This window comes from Camellia sinensis, chromosome 6 (genome assembly GCF_055761805.1).
Source record: "Camellia sinensis isolate YWXY chromosome 6, ASM5576180v1, whole genome shotgun sequence".
NCBI classification, from domain to species: domain Eukaryota; kingdom Viridiplantae; phylum Streptophyta; class Magnoliopsida; order Ericales; family Theaceae; genus Camellia; species Camellia sinensis.
The window spans coordinates 112,501,064-112,514,487 of NC_138966.1; the positions used below are offsets into that span (position 1 = coordinate 112,501,064).

At 33.8% G+C, this 13,424-nt stretch overlaps 1 long non-coding RNA gene across 6 annotated transcripts; it reads left to right on the top strand.

Moving 5' to 3' along the window:
- LOC114280680 (uncharacterized) lies at positions 1-7,725 on the top strand. 6 transcript variants are annotated; one of them, XR_014332848.1, is made up of 4 exons: positions 1-419; positions 1,801-4,419; positions 5,765-5,937; positions 7,215-7,725. It is a non-coding gene; the product is annotated as an uncharacterized LOC114280680 (long non-coding RNA). The 6 variants fall into 6 exon arrangements; XR_014332850.1 differs by having other exon boundaries at positions 1,801-3,166; XR_014332849.1 differs by having other exon boundaries at positions 1,801-2,014; positions 2,151-5,937.
- Positions 7,726-13,424: the final 5,699 nt, after the last annotated feature.

Genomic DNA, 13,424 nt, shown 5'->3' on the forward strand with positions numbered 1-13,424 from the left:
TTGAAATAGTCCCCTGCATTGACAAAAGATTTCTCCTCTAAAATAGGATTTCTGGGGTTTGGGTATATTATTGCTATTGTTTCACGAGTCAAATGTCATTGTTTATCAATTTAGATTAAACAAGCAATTGTTATGTTTGAAATGAAGTGATGCCTAAATTCATGGTGGTGTATATTCTAAAGCTAGGAATTGGATTTGAATTGCGTAATTTGCATTTCACTTCCACTTCTTTCCATTTTTATTTTATTTTATTCTCTTTCTCTTCTTTTCTTTTTACCACCCAAACCCTACCCGACACAGCTCCATCTCCGGTAGATTTCGCGTCGCCGGTGACCACCAGTCTCGTCGCCATGCCGCCGTCACTTCTCAGCCCTGTTGTCGACTTCACGGTCATCGTGTTGCCCTCTCACTCTCCTTGGGTATGTTCCTTCATTTGGCATTGATGATGATGATGGTAGGCTACTTCACAAAATTTTATAGAAACTTTGTTATTGTTGCTACTAGATGCCCTACTCTTTCATGCTTCAAATTCAATTTTATGAATTGGGTTTGTGCTTGATTCGATTGTCCTTTTAAACCCTATACATGTGATTAGTAAGGTTTCTTGGAATTGTGTGAAAAATAAAAAAAAATTTACAGCTCAGGTTGCCACCATTGCACTACAGCCATCCCATTGTCGCAATTGGTACCGTTGTGGTGGCCACCATTGTTATTTAAAAACCTAATTTAATTGAAATAATGTTGTTTTTTTATATATAGTATAATATAATATATGCATGTATATATATATACAAAAATGAGTGAGACCACTAAAAAGAGGAGCACTAATAGCTCTAAAGTGGTGTGAGTCCCATATGATAGGATATTTTGCTCGTGTTTTTTTGTTTTTTGTTTTTGTTTGAATTTCCACCTCATTAGTGATCAATTAGTGCTCCCAAATTAGTGGGATGAATCATTGTTGATATATATATTTATTCAACGTGTCCCGTTATGTGTCTGCCTCCTAATTGTTAGAAAAATGCCAGCTGTATTTGTATTTGGGTAGGTGTCGGGTGTAGGTATGTGTCTTCGTATTGAATTCATCTAATTGTCCGAAGACACCAGTGTATGGCTAAATTTCATAAATCTTAAATAATTTTTCGGTTAAGGGTAACATGGTGATTACGAACTAACATAAACATTTTATGCATGAAATGAGAGTCTTATGCAAGTAATATAATATAACACAACTATTTAGGCATACTTGTTGGGCATTTGTAGAGCCAAGGAATTAAATAAATAAATAAAGGATCTAGCCGGTGAACCCTCAACTGGATTCCAGGCCCTCTCTCCATCTCCATCGGTCGATCCCCCTGTTTCACTGTCACTCTCCTTTGGTAAGTCTTGATGGTTGCCTTTCTCTTTGATGCTCCAATTTTATGAATTGGATTGGTGGTTTGTTGTTCACTTGTTGTTGGGTTTTACTCTCTGCCCTCTATATGATGCCGAGTTGAGTGAGTTGAAATTTGTGTGTGGTGTTTGATTGGTTCTCCGTGGATATGGTTTTGGGGTGGGGTTATTTCCAGCTACTCTTAGTTTGTGCTTTGAATATCTGTGGGAATTGCCACTGTGCTTGATATCACTTGGCTTTGTGTGTTCATTTTCACATGATCTCTTCTAAGCAATTCTCATTTTTGTTGGTGTGTGCTTGAACTTGATATTGGTTGCCCATGACAGTGCACTTTTAACTCTCTATTCTTGGCATTAATCTACCTTCTCACTTGATGTTGACACCACTAATTTGTTAGGTGGCTATTGCAGCTGCAATAATGACCAGAGGGACCAACAAGAAACGGGCTAGGGATGCTATCTCTTCTACCTGAACCAAGAAGCCTAATCAAATGCGGACAGGGTATAAAGAGCAACCCAAGAATGTATGGAAAACGAAGGGCTTAGCTCCTCCAACTGTTTTTGCAATTGACGGACTCTTTCGCTATAATGAAGACACCAAATGGGCAGTGAAGGAACTAGAAAGGTGCGAGTTGGCAGGGTTGTTTGGGCCTTTTTTGAAGGTTTACCCATGTTTGGTTTGCCTTTTTTATCAAAATATGCACAAGCAGTATAGGTTCCCCAATGTAATGTACACTGTTCTTGATGGGGTCTGTGTTCAGGTTACCAGCTCCGACATTCAAACAGGCCCTTGATTGTAAAGACTTGTGTCCATTGGAAGAAGGCCCCTACCAGGATCTACATGGTGATCTCTCCCCTGAAGCAATAGTCAATAATATGTGCAAGGGTCACTTCGGTTCTGACTGACAGTCCACCTGTCGTGTGCACCTTCCTCCACAGATGTGGTTGATTGACTCAATTTTTCATTTTAATGTGTGTCTGAGTGGCCATAAGGATGAGCGTTGGGGGCATTACTTGAAAGCCTTGTAGAAGATCGAGAAAGGGTATTGGGTGTCCATGCCTGACTTAATTTGGGCCGAGATGGACAAGCTTCATAAGGGACTTGTGGTTGCTCAGACACAGAAGAGTGAGAGTTGGGCGCTTCCTTTTCCGAGTTTGATTACTAAACTGTTGCTAGATCAGGGTTTCCTGATAGATACGGATGAGATTGTTGTTAACGAGCCTGTTGGCATGTATGGTAAGTCTTATTGGACTGCTAGTGTTCAGTCTATGCTTTGAACTCGGACAAATCGACAGCCTGCCCCTCCTCCTGTGCCTATTCCAGTGGAACCTGCCCCTGCACCTTTTCAGATGACCTCCGAGTATGAGCAACTGTGTCAGGAAGGTCGTGGTCTATGGCCGGACGTCATTGCTTACCGTACTCAGTCTCAACAAGACTTTTGAAGTTCAGATCCCAGTATCAGCAGGATATGTTAGATCTCCGGTCTCTTTTGCACGCTATTCTTGATGCCCAGCAATGTCCTCCTAGGGTGTGAGCGTTGTGTGCGAGTGGCATGGTCTGAATCTCATAGTCTGTTGTTGTTCTTAAGACTTGCAGCTAACTTTTGGATGGATAGTATGACTTTCTGGTTTTATATATATATATATATATTGTATCGTGATCCATCTCTTTTTGGTGAATATCAGCTGCTTATCTAGTTGCAGGTTCACGCAAATTTCTGTTGGGGGGGATATCCCTCTTCCTTTTTCTTGCATATTTGTATTGGCCATGCTCGAGGTGATATCTCTTATTCTCTTCTTTGGGTTATTTGTGTTGTCTCTTTGATATGTCATTGACGTAATGAGTTGGATGCCTTGTGGACATTGTGATCAAGTTAATTATAATGTGAATTGCATTGATGTGGATTCAATGAAAAAAAATCAGGGAATTAAACTTGTGCATGTGCTTACTTGTCTTACTGAGCTCTTTACTTAGTAACTAGGTATCTTGCCTCAATAAGCGATGAGTGTTCGTGTCAAACTGTGAGAGTCTTGGAAAGAATGTAATGCGAGGTTAGCTTGAGTTTGTAGCCTATTTAATTCAAGTTAGTAAGCCGTAGGGATGTTTAACTAGTTTGGGAGTCACTAGTCCAAAGCTTGATACATGGGTTATTTAGAAAGCATAAGGGACCCAAGCATTGCACTACCCACATTCAAGCATAGTGATGCAATTAACGTGACAAAGGATCATAAGTGCAGCAAAAAGCTTGATTCACTGATGAACATGGGAAATTTGATGGGGTTAGGGGATTTAGTGATATGTGTTCAAGGATTAAGTCGGGGCCACATCTTTATGTGAACATTCACTTTACACCAAAGGCATTTATGATATCTTACTATCTGATTATACATGGTAGAGGACTTGACTTGCATTGTCGGTGATAGTGAATTGTTCAATTGGTTAACTGTGTTCATGAATGAGAATTGTGTTTGAACTCAATTGATGTGTGTATTGGTTGTGTGGGAGTTGAGGCGTCGCTTGAATTTAGAGTCTTCATTGAATATGTATTTTGTGGTGAGAGACTAACATGGATGAATTTTGTGTGTAAATACGTTGCAAATCCTCACGAGACTATAACTTGGCCACTAGGAATAACCATGTAGTTTAAAGACTTGTTACACGTGCTAATTGTAGTTGTGAGTCTGACGAAGTGGCCTATGATAGGGTTTTTTTTTTTTTTTTTTTTTTTTTTTTTTTTTTTTTTTTGTAATTTTTACTTTGCTCGAGGACTTGCATTTGCTAAGTCTCAAGTCATTGTTACTTGGCTTAATTATTCCACTTATATTTTTTTTATTTTTTTATTTTTTTATTTTTAGTTGAACTCTTATGGTGGGATAGTTCTTTAAATGGAGTTTTTTAGAAGTTTGTGGAGCCTTGATGATAGAGTGCCAATTGGGTTACAAGAACAAGAAGGAAAATTAAGTTCAGTACTTTTCTGCCTGGGCGAGGGGAGCAGAAACAGAATTAGCTCTCAGCATTTTTCTGCCCGAGTGAGTCTGGCAACAATCTACTCACTCACGACTTTTAGTTAATTAGGCATTTATTTTTCCCATTAAGACCTAATAAGGGGAGGACTATGTAAGTCTCTTTTAAAGACTTATAGAGGGTTCCAATTATTGAGGAAAACGGCTCGATGAGTGGCTAGGCATTCCACTTAGGTTTAGATGAAAACCTAGCCAAGTTGCATTGACTATTTTATTTAGTTTTGGGATTTGTTTGTTGATACAAATTGTATAACTTTGACACAATATTTTTATCAGAATGGATAATGCCATGAATGAGAAGAATATTTTGGATGGGTTTATATATTCCCTGTCAAATGAGCTATGTCTGAATTTTTATTTTTTGGGGCTTAAATACCATCATAAATAATTTCAATCATTAAATACACCATGCAATAGGATGATTTTTTTTCATTTTGTGGAAACATAATTACCACATTTAAGTTTATGGCCATTTGGGATGTAGAGAATGTAATGGTCCATTATAGACTAAATGCACTAAATGCATGTGAGAAGTGCTCGTGCATTGATGGGTGGGCTGTGAAATATAGCTAGGTTCCCTTCTAATACATATTCCAACTCCTTTGATCTGTTCTCGACAGTCCTGATGGACTAGCGAGATTTGAACCCATGAAACTACCATTGATTCTCATAAACTAACCTACCTTATAGAGTGACTTGATACGAGTGGTGCTCTATGATTTTGTAACAGCCAAATCATTAAATGTATAGATATGCTGTGCACCTTGTAAGGGGAGGATAGAGAAGCAAACTTACCTCATCCTTACTCTGTTTCTTTCCCTTCTTCCCTTTCTCTCTCTACTACATTAAATAGTATATTAAAACTTTTTCTCAAATATCGTTTGATTGAATTTTCAGAATCTATTTCTTGAAAACAAACATCCCAATGAAGATAGAAAACAAAGAAGTGTTTCAATCCAAGTTGTACACATGGTTCTAAATAACCATTATATGTATCAGTGTCAGTGATACTTATTTAAACCTGAGTGTACAATATTTAAGGTTTTCCTGTTCTTTTTCATTTGTCTCCTTATCATTCAAAATGCCTACCTATAGATACTGTCAACCATTTTGCTTTTTAGTTTTATTTTGTTAAAAAACAACGTAAGTCCAAAACCTAACATTTTCATAATACTTCTGCTAGCAATGTTTTAAACTAACTTCTCATTATAAAAACTTGCATCCACACCTACATTGAGTGTTCTCATCTCACATTAGAGAGACATGACTTTTTTTTACATTTCTCATGTTGTAGTGCTTGTGGTTCTAGTGGGCTTGCTGACTAATTTCTATCCGATGTTGTGTGATGCAGATCCAACAGATGGATTCACAAATATTCCATTAACAGAATCGAACTTCAAACTGCAGAAACCATATGACATATCACTTGAGCAGCGCTATAGCTTCCAAAATGGAGTTCACTGCTTGTGGCTCTATGCCGATGACAAGCCACCTACCCAGCTCCGCACTGAGATTCGCATACTAGTACTCTCTCTCCACTTAAATTTTGTTTATATATATGGAAAATTCTATGGTATATTTAATTGTGTATTTATTTTCTATATTTCATTATGGGTAATTACATGGATAATGGCCTATATAATTTCAATCAATTCGATTTTGTTCATTAATATTTTATTTTGTGTCAATATGATTCATTTGATAGCAAAAGGTTTTGTTTTTTTGTTGGATTAATCACATTTTTAGTCCTCAAAATATAAATCTCATGTCATTTTGGTCTTCAATATTTAAATTGTGTCAATCTGGTCTTATTTAGTAGGGACTAGATTGACACATTTTAAACATTGCGGACAAAATTGAAACACTTTTATATATTGAGAACCAAATTGATACAACTTAAAATTAGAGACTAAAATGACACAACTCGTAATTTAGGAACCATACTAAAAGCACACATGGCCTATTTTCAAGAATAAAATTGTAAATTCAGTGCCCGGCTCAGCGCATTTGCTCACTCAACTAAAACCCAACTCCTCTCTTCTTCCCATGGCTAGCCACTCTCGGTCCTTCCCTCCCATCATTAGATCACCCTCAATCCACCCTCTTAATTTATATTTCCTCCTAAGAAGTGAAAGCCAAAAGATTGAAATGGAATTCAAATCTAGGAGAAACCCAAATTCCTCTGCCTGCATGGCTTTAGGATTATGAGGATGGATGACAGTGATGAATTCACCATTTTGCTCAAACAAATATATCACATGAGCCGTAATGCCTATTATCCTTAAATTGACACATTAAAAATTCAAGAAAAATTAAACTAATTGAAACTATAGGGTCTAAATCAATACAAGAAGCAAAGCATAGACACTACTGACATAATTTTTCCTTTCATTTATCTTTCTTTACTAATATTGCATGCATGAATTTTTGTTTCTCAATATGGGTTGAGTCTTGATCCCAATCTTATTGAGGGCATAGTAGTCACCCTATGTGTGACCATAGGAGCCCTTACCCATTAGAAAGCCGAACAAGAGGAGTCTAGAGGGGTTTGCAAACATTGGGGGTTTGTGAGGGATCTACAAGTGCTCCCTCAAAGAGGGCTGAGCCATAGTTGCAAAAGATTAATGAGCATGAGTCTCATGTCCCAGCAACAACTAATAAAGCAAAAACCCATCATCTCCTCTCCACCAAACCACTAAGGAGTAAACCCCTGACGATCAGGCCACCACCTAGTGTGACGCATGCATTAGTCTTTTCTTATATCTAAATCATGTATTTATATGCTGATATTCTTCTTGTAGGGGCTTGACTATTCATCTGGAGTTTGGCAATTCGAAGGCTATCCGTTTGTGCCAAATGGAACCTCTGGTGCAACCATAGCACAGATCCATGGTAAACAGTCTTTCATATATGAAAAAGTTTTTTTTTTTTAGCTTTTTTTATTGAAATATTCACAAATGTTAATTTCTGTGAAAATTTTGATGTGTGAAAAATCTCGAGGGTCCAACAATGATGAGTATTTAAGACAAATAGATAAAAGGATTTGGCGGCTAAGAATTGAGTATCCATTTCCCTACTATGCCGTCAAAAAAAAAAAAAAAAAAAAATTCTCTACTATGGATTCTCTCTCCTTCCTTGTCGCTATCTCCAAAACACAGTTTTTTCTTGATGAGATGATTAGTACTTAAAAAGGGTGTGATTAAGCTAAATTAAGGACACTGATATACCTATGGTCTACTCTGGTTGTGCCAACAAATGTATCCAGCCAATTGGCAACCATAACAATTTGTAATGCCTAATTTTTCTTAAACATTTTGAAGTGTTTTATTTATGGGTCTAATGAAAACCTTAAACTCAGTCACAGAACCCCTTGATTGTCCGATCATATACAATAATGAATAGCCTTGCTTGTCGCTAATAATCCCTTATATTTGACTTGCTTGTGCTCTAATTTCTTATATTTTAACTAGCATATCAGCCGTGCTACACACGGGATAAAATAATATATTATTTAATAAAAATATGATAATTATATTTAATTTTTTTTATATTTTATAAAATAAAAGTTAAATGGAAGCTAACCAATCGGGATTTCTTAATTGTTTAAAATTAAGAAAATCAAATAAATTAATATGAGAAATTGATCATAAGGCTTCTCATTAAAAATCTCATTTTGCTTATATAAATAGGGGTGTAAGATTCACTTTATGTAAGTGAAACAATTCTTTTTTTTTTCTTTTCTCGATTTGGGATTATAAAATAAAAATTAAATGAAAGCTAGCCAATGGGGATTTTCTTAATTGTTTAAAAGTTAACAATTGTTTGGCCGAAAAGTTTATTTCGAACTAAGCAATCTTAGCCGTTTAATCTTTAATTAGATCAATCTTTAATTTATTTCGAATCAAACAAATTTAACCAATATATTTTGATAAAACCGCTAAAATAGCAGTTAAACCAGCGAATCAGTCAAACCGAAAATTGTTCACCCTATTGGCTAGGTCAAAGGACCGACCAACTTATATAAAAATTAATTAATTAAAATTTTTAAATTTTATTTTAATTTTAAAATTTACTGTTTTGAATTAAAATATACACAACACTACTTTATTAAATGGGAGCATAAGGTTTTTATAGTAAAACAACTCATTTTTTCCTCATTTTCCTGATGTGGGATTGTAAAATAAAAGTTAACAGTTTTTTAGACGGGAAGTTCATTTCTAATCAAGTAATCTCAATCGTTTAATTTTTAATAAGGTCAATCTTACTTTATTTCAAATCAAACAAATCTAAACAATATTTTTTGATAAAACAGCTAAAACTGTGGTTAAACTAGTAAATCAGTCAAACCGAAAATGATTCAACCTAATTAGCTAAGTCAAAAGACTAACCAATTTACAACAAAATTAATTAATTAAAACTTTTTAATTTTATTTTGAAATTTAAACATCTTGAACTGAAAATGCACAATACTATAATATTAAATGAGAGTATAAGGTTCACTTTATATAAGTAAAACAACTCACTTTTTTATTTTTTTTTCTCGATGTGGGATTGTAATTATTTTAAAGTTAAATATTATGAGAGTTTCAAAATCTCATACAAAATTATTTTTAAAATCAAAACGTCTATGAGTGATTGTAAAATAAAAGTTAAATGGAAGCTAACCAATGGAGATTTTCTTAACTGTTTAAAATTAAGAAAAAAAAAATTGGTATTAATTTTAGGGTTTCTCACGAAAAATCTTATTTTGCTTATATAAATGAGAGCATAAGATTCACTTTATATAAGTGAAATAATTCATTTTTTTCTTCTTTTCCCAATGTGGAATTATAAAATAAAAGTTAAATGGAAGCTAACCAATATGGATTTTTTTAATTGTTTAAAATTAAGAAATTTCAATAATTTATATAAATTGAAGCATAAGATTCACTTTATATAAATGAAACAATTCGCTTTTTCTTTTTCTTTTTTGATTTGGGATTGTAAAATAAAAGGTAAATAAAAGCTAGCCAATGAGAAATTTTTTAATTGTTTAAAATTAGGAAAATTCAACAATTTTAGAATGAAGGTTTAGAGTTTCTAGAAGGTTTCTCCCTTAAAACTTCTTTTATAAGATTCATTTTGTATAAATGAAACAACTCACTTTTTCTTTCTTTTTCCGATGTGGGATTGTAACACTTTATATAAGTAAAACATGTCACGCCCCAAAAATAATACCATAGATATAATCCAAAGCATAAATAGCAATTACATAAATTAGAGTATGAGTAATCATTTTATTATGTGAAGTTGATAATACAAGAGAGTTTAACATAAACAAATGCCCTTCGGGCTTACGTCTTTCCAAGATATTACTTGGTTACAACAAAAGAGAGAGTCATAAACTCAATACATATAAAGTCCTTGGCTTGAATAAACATTTACACACAAAATAATAAAGTAGAGTCTCCAGCTCTTAAGTCCTCCCAAGCTACGTCCTTTGAGGAAACATAACACCAGTACCTGAAAATAGTTTCCCAAGTAGGGTGAGCTAAAGCCCAGTAGAGATAGACTAACACAATATACGAGATTTAACTAAGATATAATTGCTAGATAAATGTTTCACATTCATAACCAACTTACTTTCTTTCCATGATCTTTCAATATTGATACCCATATCTTGATCCATTTCCAACTATTAATTTCATATTAATTCAATTAATTCCAACTCAATTCATGGGACAAGTTCATTGTTATCAAAACAATCCAAATGAGACTACAACCCAATGATTCACAATTCAATACAACTATTATTCAAACACTTCAATTTTTTTTGCCATTTTATGGAATTTTCATCTGAGGGAACCGGCACCCGCAAATATATATAAGATTTCGAGACTTTCACCCTGGACACTCCAGCCAACTTAATTATCAATAGAGTCCATCCCCTATCTCCTCCCAAACAATGGAGTACATCCCCTATCTCCTCCCAAACAAAGATACATATACAATGCATTTAAAACGTTGTCATGTACAGTGACTAATCAATTCACATATTCAATGGTTTAATCAAACTGTCATATTCAATGACATAATTCATATGATTAGTTTGAATTTACTTAATCCTCATGCAATTTCTACAACAATCATAGCTATCCTCCCCCGATAGCCCAAAACAGATATTTCTAAACAGATAAACAAATTTATCAAACAGATAATTTGTCAAATTTCCAAAGGCGAGTGATTTAACGAATCCAACTACACCATTCAATTACACACCCTTCCAATTTCATATTTCCACATCAATTTCATCATGTATACAAGATGAGTTATTCAACCCAAATTAGGGCAAATTTTTCCTTTTCTCAAATATCAATCCCAAGGCCAAATTTCCCATTTTATCACAAGTGAGCTACATATTCAAAACCCCATAGTCATTTTACCAACCCACATGGAAAACCTCACTTTTAATTTGTACTCAAAGCCTTAGTTTACTCAAATCACTCCCAAACCCTACCATTTCTACATAACATCAAATACCTAGGTTAAAAACTATATTAAAGTGTAGAATATCCCTAACTCAAGTTTAGGAGAGCAAAGGAGAAGATGGAGACACTTCAAATAAGCCGAAACCACGATCTACCCGGATCAACATGGAGCTCACAAGGTGCTCTACCTTTTTAATAAAGGGACAAGGGTTGAAAGATGCTTGGATCTTGATGTATTTGTTGAGAGAGAGACAGTATTTTACAGAGAGATGGAGTTGGGCTAGGGTTTAGAGTGAAAGAGATGCAAAAAGTGATACAAAAATCTTCTGCTGCGAACTGATATACGTGGTCTTCGCTCGAGCAAAGGAGTTGTCGCCCGAATGACCAGACATAACAAGTGACCTCACTCAAGCGCAAGAAGCATCGCTCGAGCGCAGAATGCAAAGCTTCAGGTCTGCCACAGACGCATACTCATGCTCGAGTGCAAGAAGCCTCGCTCGAACGAAGGAACAAATAACACAAAGCTCGCTCGAGCGAAGAACTTCACCTTCCCCAGAAAGCTGCGTCTGGAAGAATATTTATTTAATTTCTACAATGATAGAATTTATGATTATTAAATTAATTCAAAAAAAATTCATTGATAATTTATACACAAAACTAACTAGATTAAAATTTAGATTAATCAAAATAGAATCTATGTTGTTGTGCAATCCGCTTGGTAGAACAAGCCACACGTGTAAAACAAATATCTTCAGTTACCTACAAGTTAAGTTGTGAATGCTATAATGATCATCCAGCGAAATCAATGTGAAGTTGCTTGGAAAAATGAAAATTTTGCTTAAGATTTTGAAAGTCTTAAAAGTAAATATCAAAATACGATATTATCTAATTAAGTTTCTAAAAAGTTAAGGTTTCCGATCGTAAGAATTTTTTAAAATTTTTTCATAAGTCTTAAATGATTTAATAATTGAGTCACCTCTTATGAAAACTCATTTAAACAGTATATAATGATTGGGGCATTTAGCTACTTTTGACCACTTGGTAGCCTTGATCAGGAATCCTATGTACGAAGAAAAAAATAAAGTTTATGCATACAGAAAGTAATGTTCATCATTGCATAGATGTGAGATAAAATATTTGTATTTATAATTGCGATAGATGCAAATATTTTATCTTACATCCATATCTATAAGATTGTTAAGTGAATCAAATTGATCAAGCTGGACTTATATTGGCATAGTTACACAAAAAATTCATTTTTTCTATACTTTTTTTTTGTAGATAAATTATATTTTGCACTCTTGCATTTTATACGATATCTACTTTAGTTTCCCGTCTTCATATGTCTCGCATGTGTATCGGGAGATGTGTATCGGGAGTGTAATTCAGTGGCTCATTGCCTATGTAGGTTAGTCTTTGATTTTGATTTTCCACGCGTTTGGATAGAAGCTGAAAGCTATGCCTTCATCCTTATTGTCGTTGGTTGCATCTAAGGTCCCTTCTGTTTTGTAATTGCTTTCCTTATCTGAAAAAAATAAAAATGTAGTCCTTATGTTTAGGTCAAGTTTGGCATACTTAAAAAAAGATAAAAAGTCAAAAAGTTACTATTCTATTTAAGTCACATCATCTTATTTAAGTCACATCACCTCTCTAACACATCACTTCAAACCCAACCCATATTTCATAAAAAGTCAAAAAGTGCACTTATTTAGATCATCCCAAACAACCCCTTAGTCTAGTGTTAAGTTGATTGACAAAAATGACATGTGTCTCATACATGAAATATTTTTTAGACATGAAACACAATTAAAAGAAAGAAAAAAAAAAAAAAAAAAACATTAGAGAGAGTAACATATGTATTAAAGTTACATTTCAAAATGCCCCCCATATGGGTCACATCACATGCCAAAATTTCTTTGCTAAATTTAGCATTTAACATTACAACTTAATTATTAAAAATGTAAATAATTAAATATTATAATTGAAAATTTTGGGATTTATCTCGTTTGGGAGTATCACTTTTTAGCTTAAAAGTTAAAGTCATTCATAAAATCAAAAAGCCAACAAACTATATAAAAAAGTCAAAGATTATCTTTTCTCTCTACTTTTTGCACATCTTTTCGGAAAAAATTAAAAAATCATTTCAAACATACTAATTTTTTCATCTCGTATTTTAACCAAAAAAATTATAAAGTTACTAAAATAGCCTATTCTCAAAAGAGAGTTTGCATAGCATAATTTATATATTATTGGATAAACTACCAATAGTTATTAATAGTTAGACTGAATTCTCATCAAGTCCTATTGAAAATAAATCTTAATAAAATTGTAATTAAATATAATTCTTTGTGACGATTTTTTGCATCTGTTACTAGAAATTGATAATTAATGACTTTTTTTTATCATGATTTTTATAAATTGTCGTTAAAACTTACCATTAGTGATTTTTTATGTGACGAATTTTTCAAACTGTCGTTGAAAGTTAAAAATTAATGACTTTTTTCTTGTAATGATTTTTTTAAATGTGGCTATAGTGACGTTTTT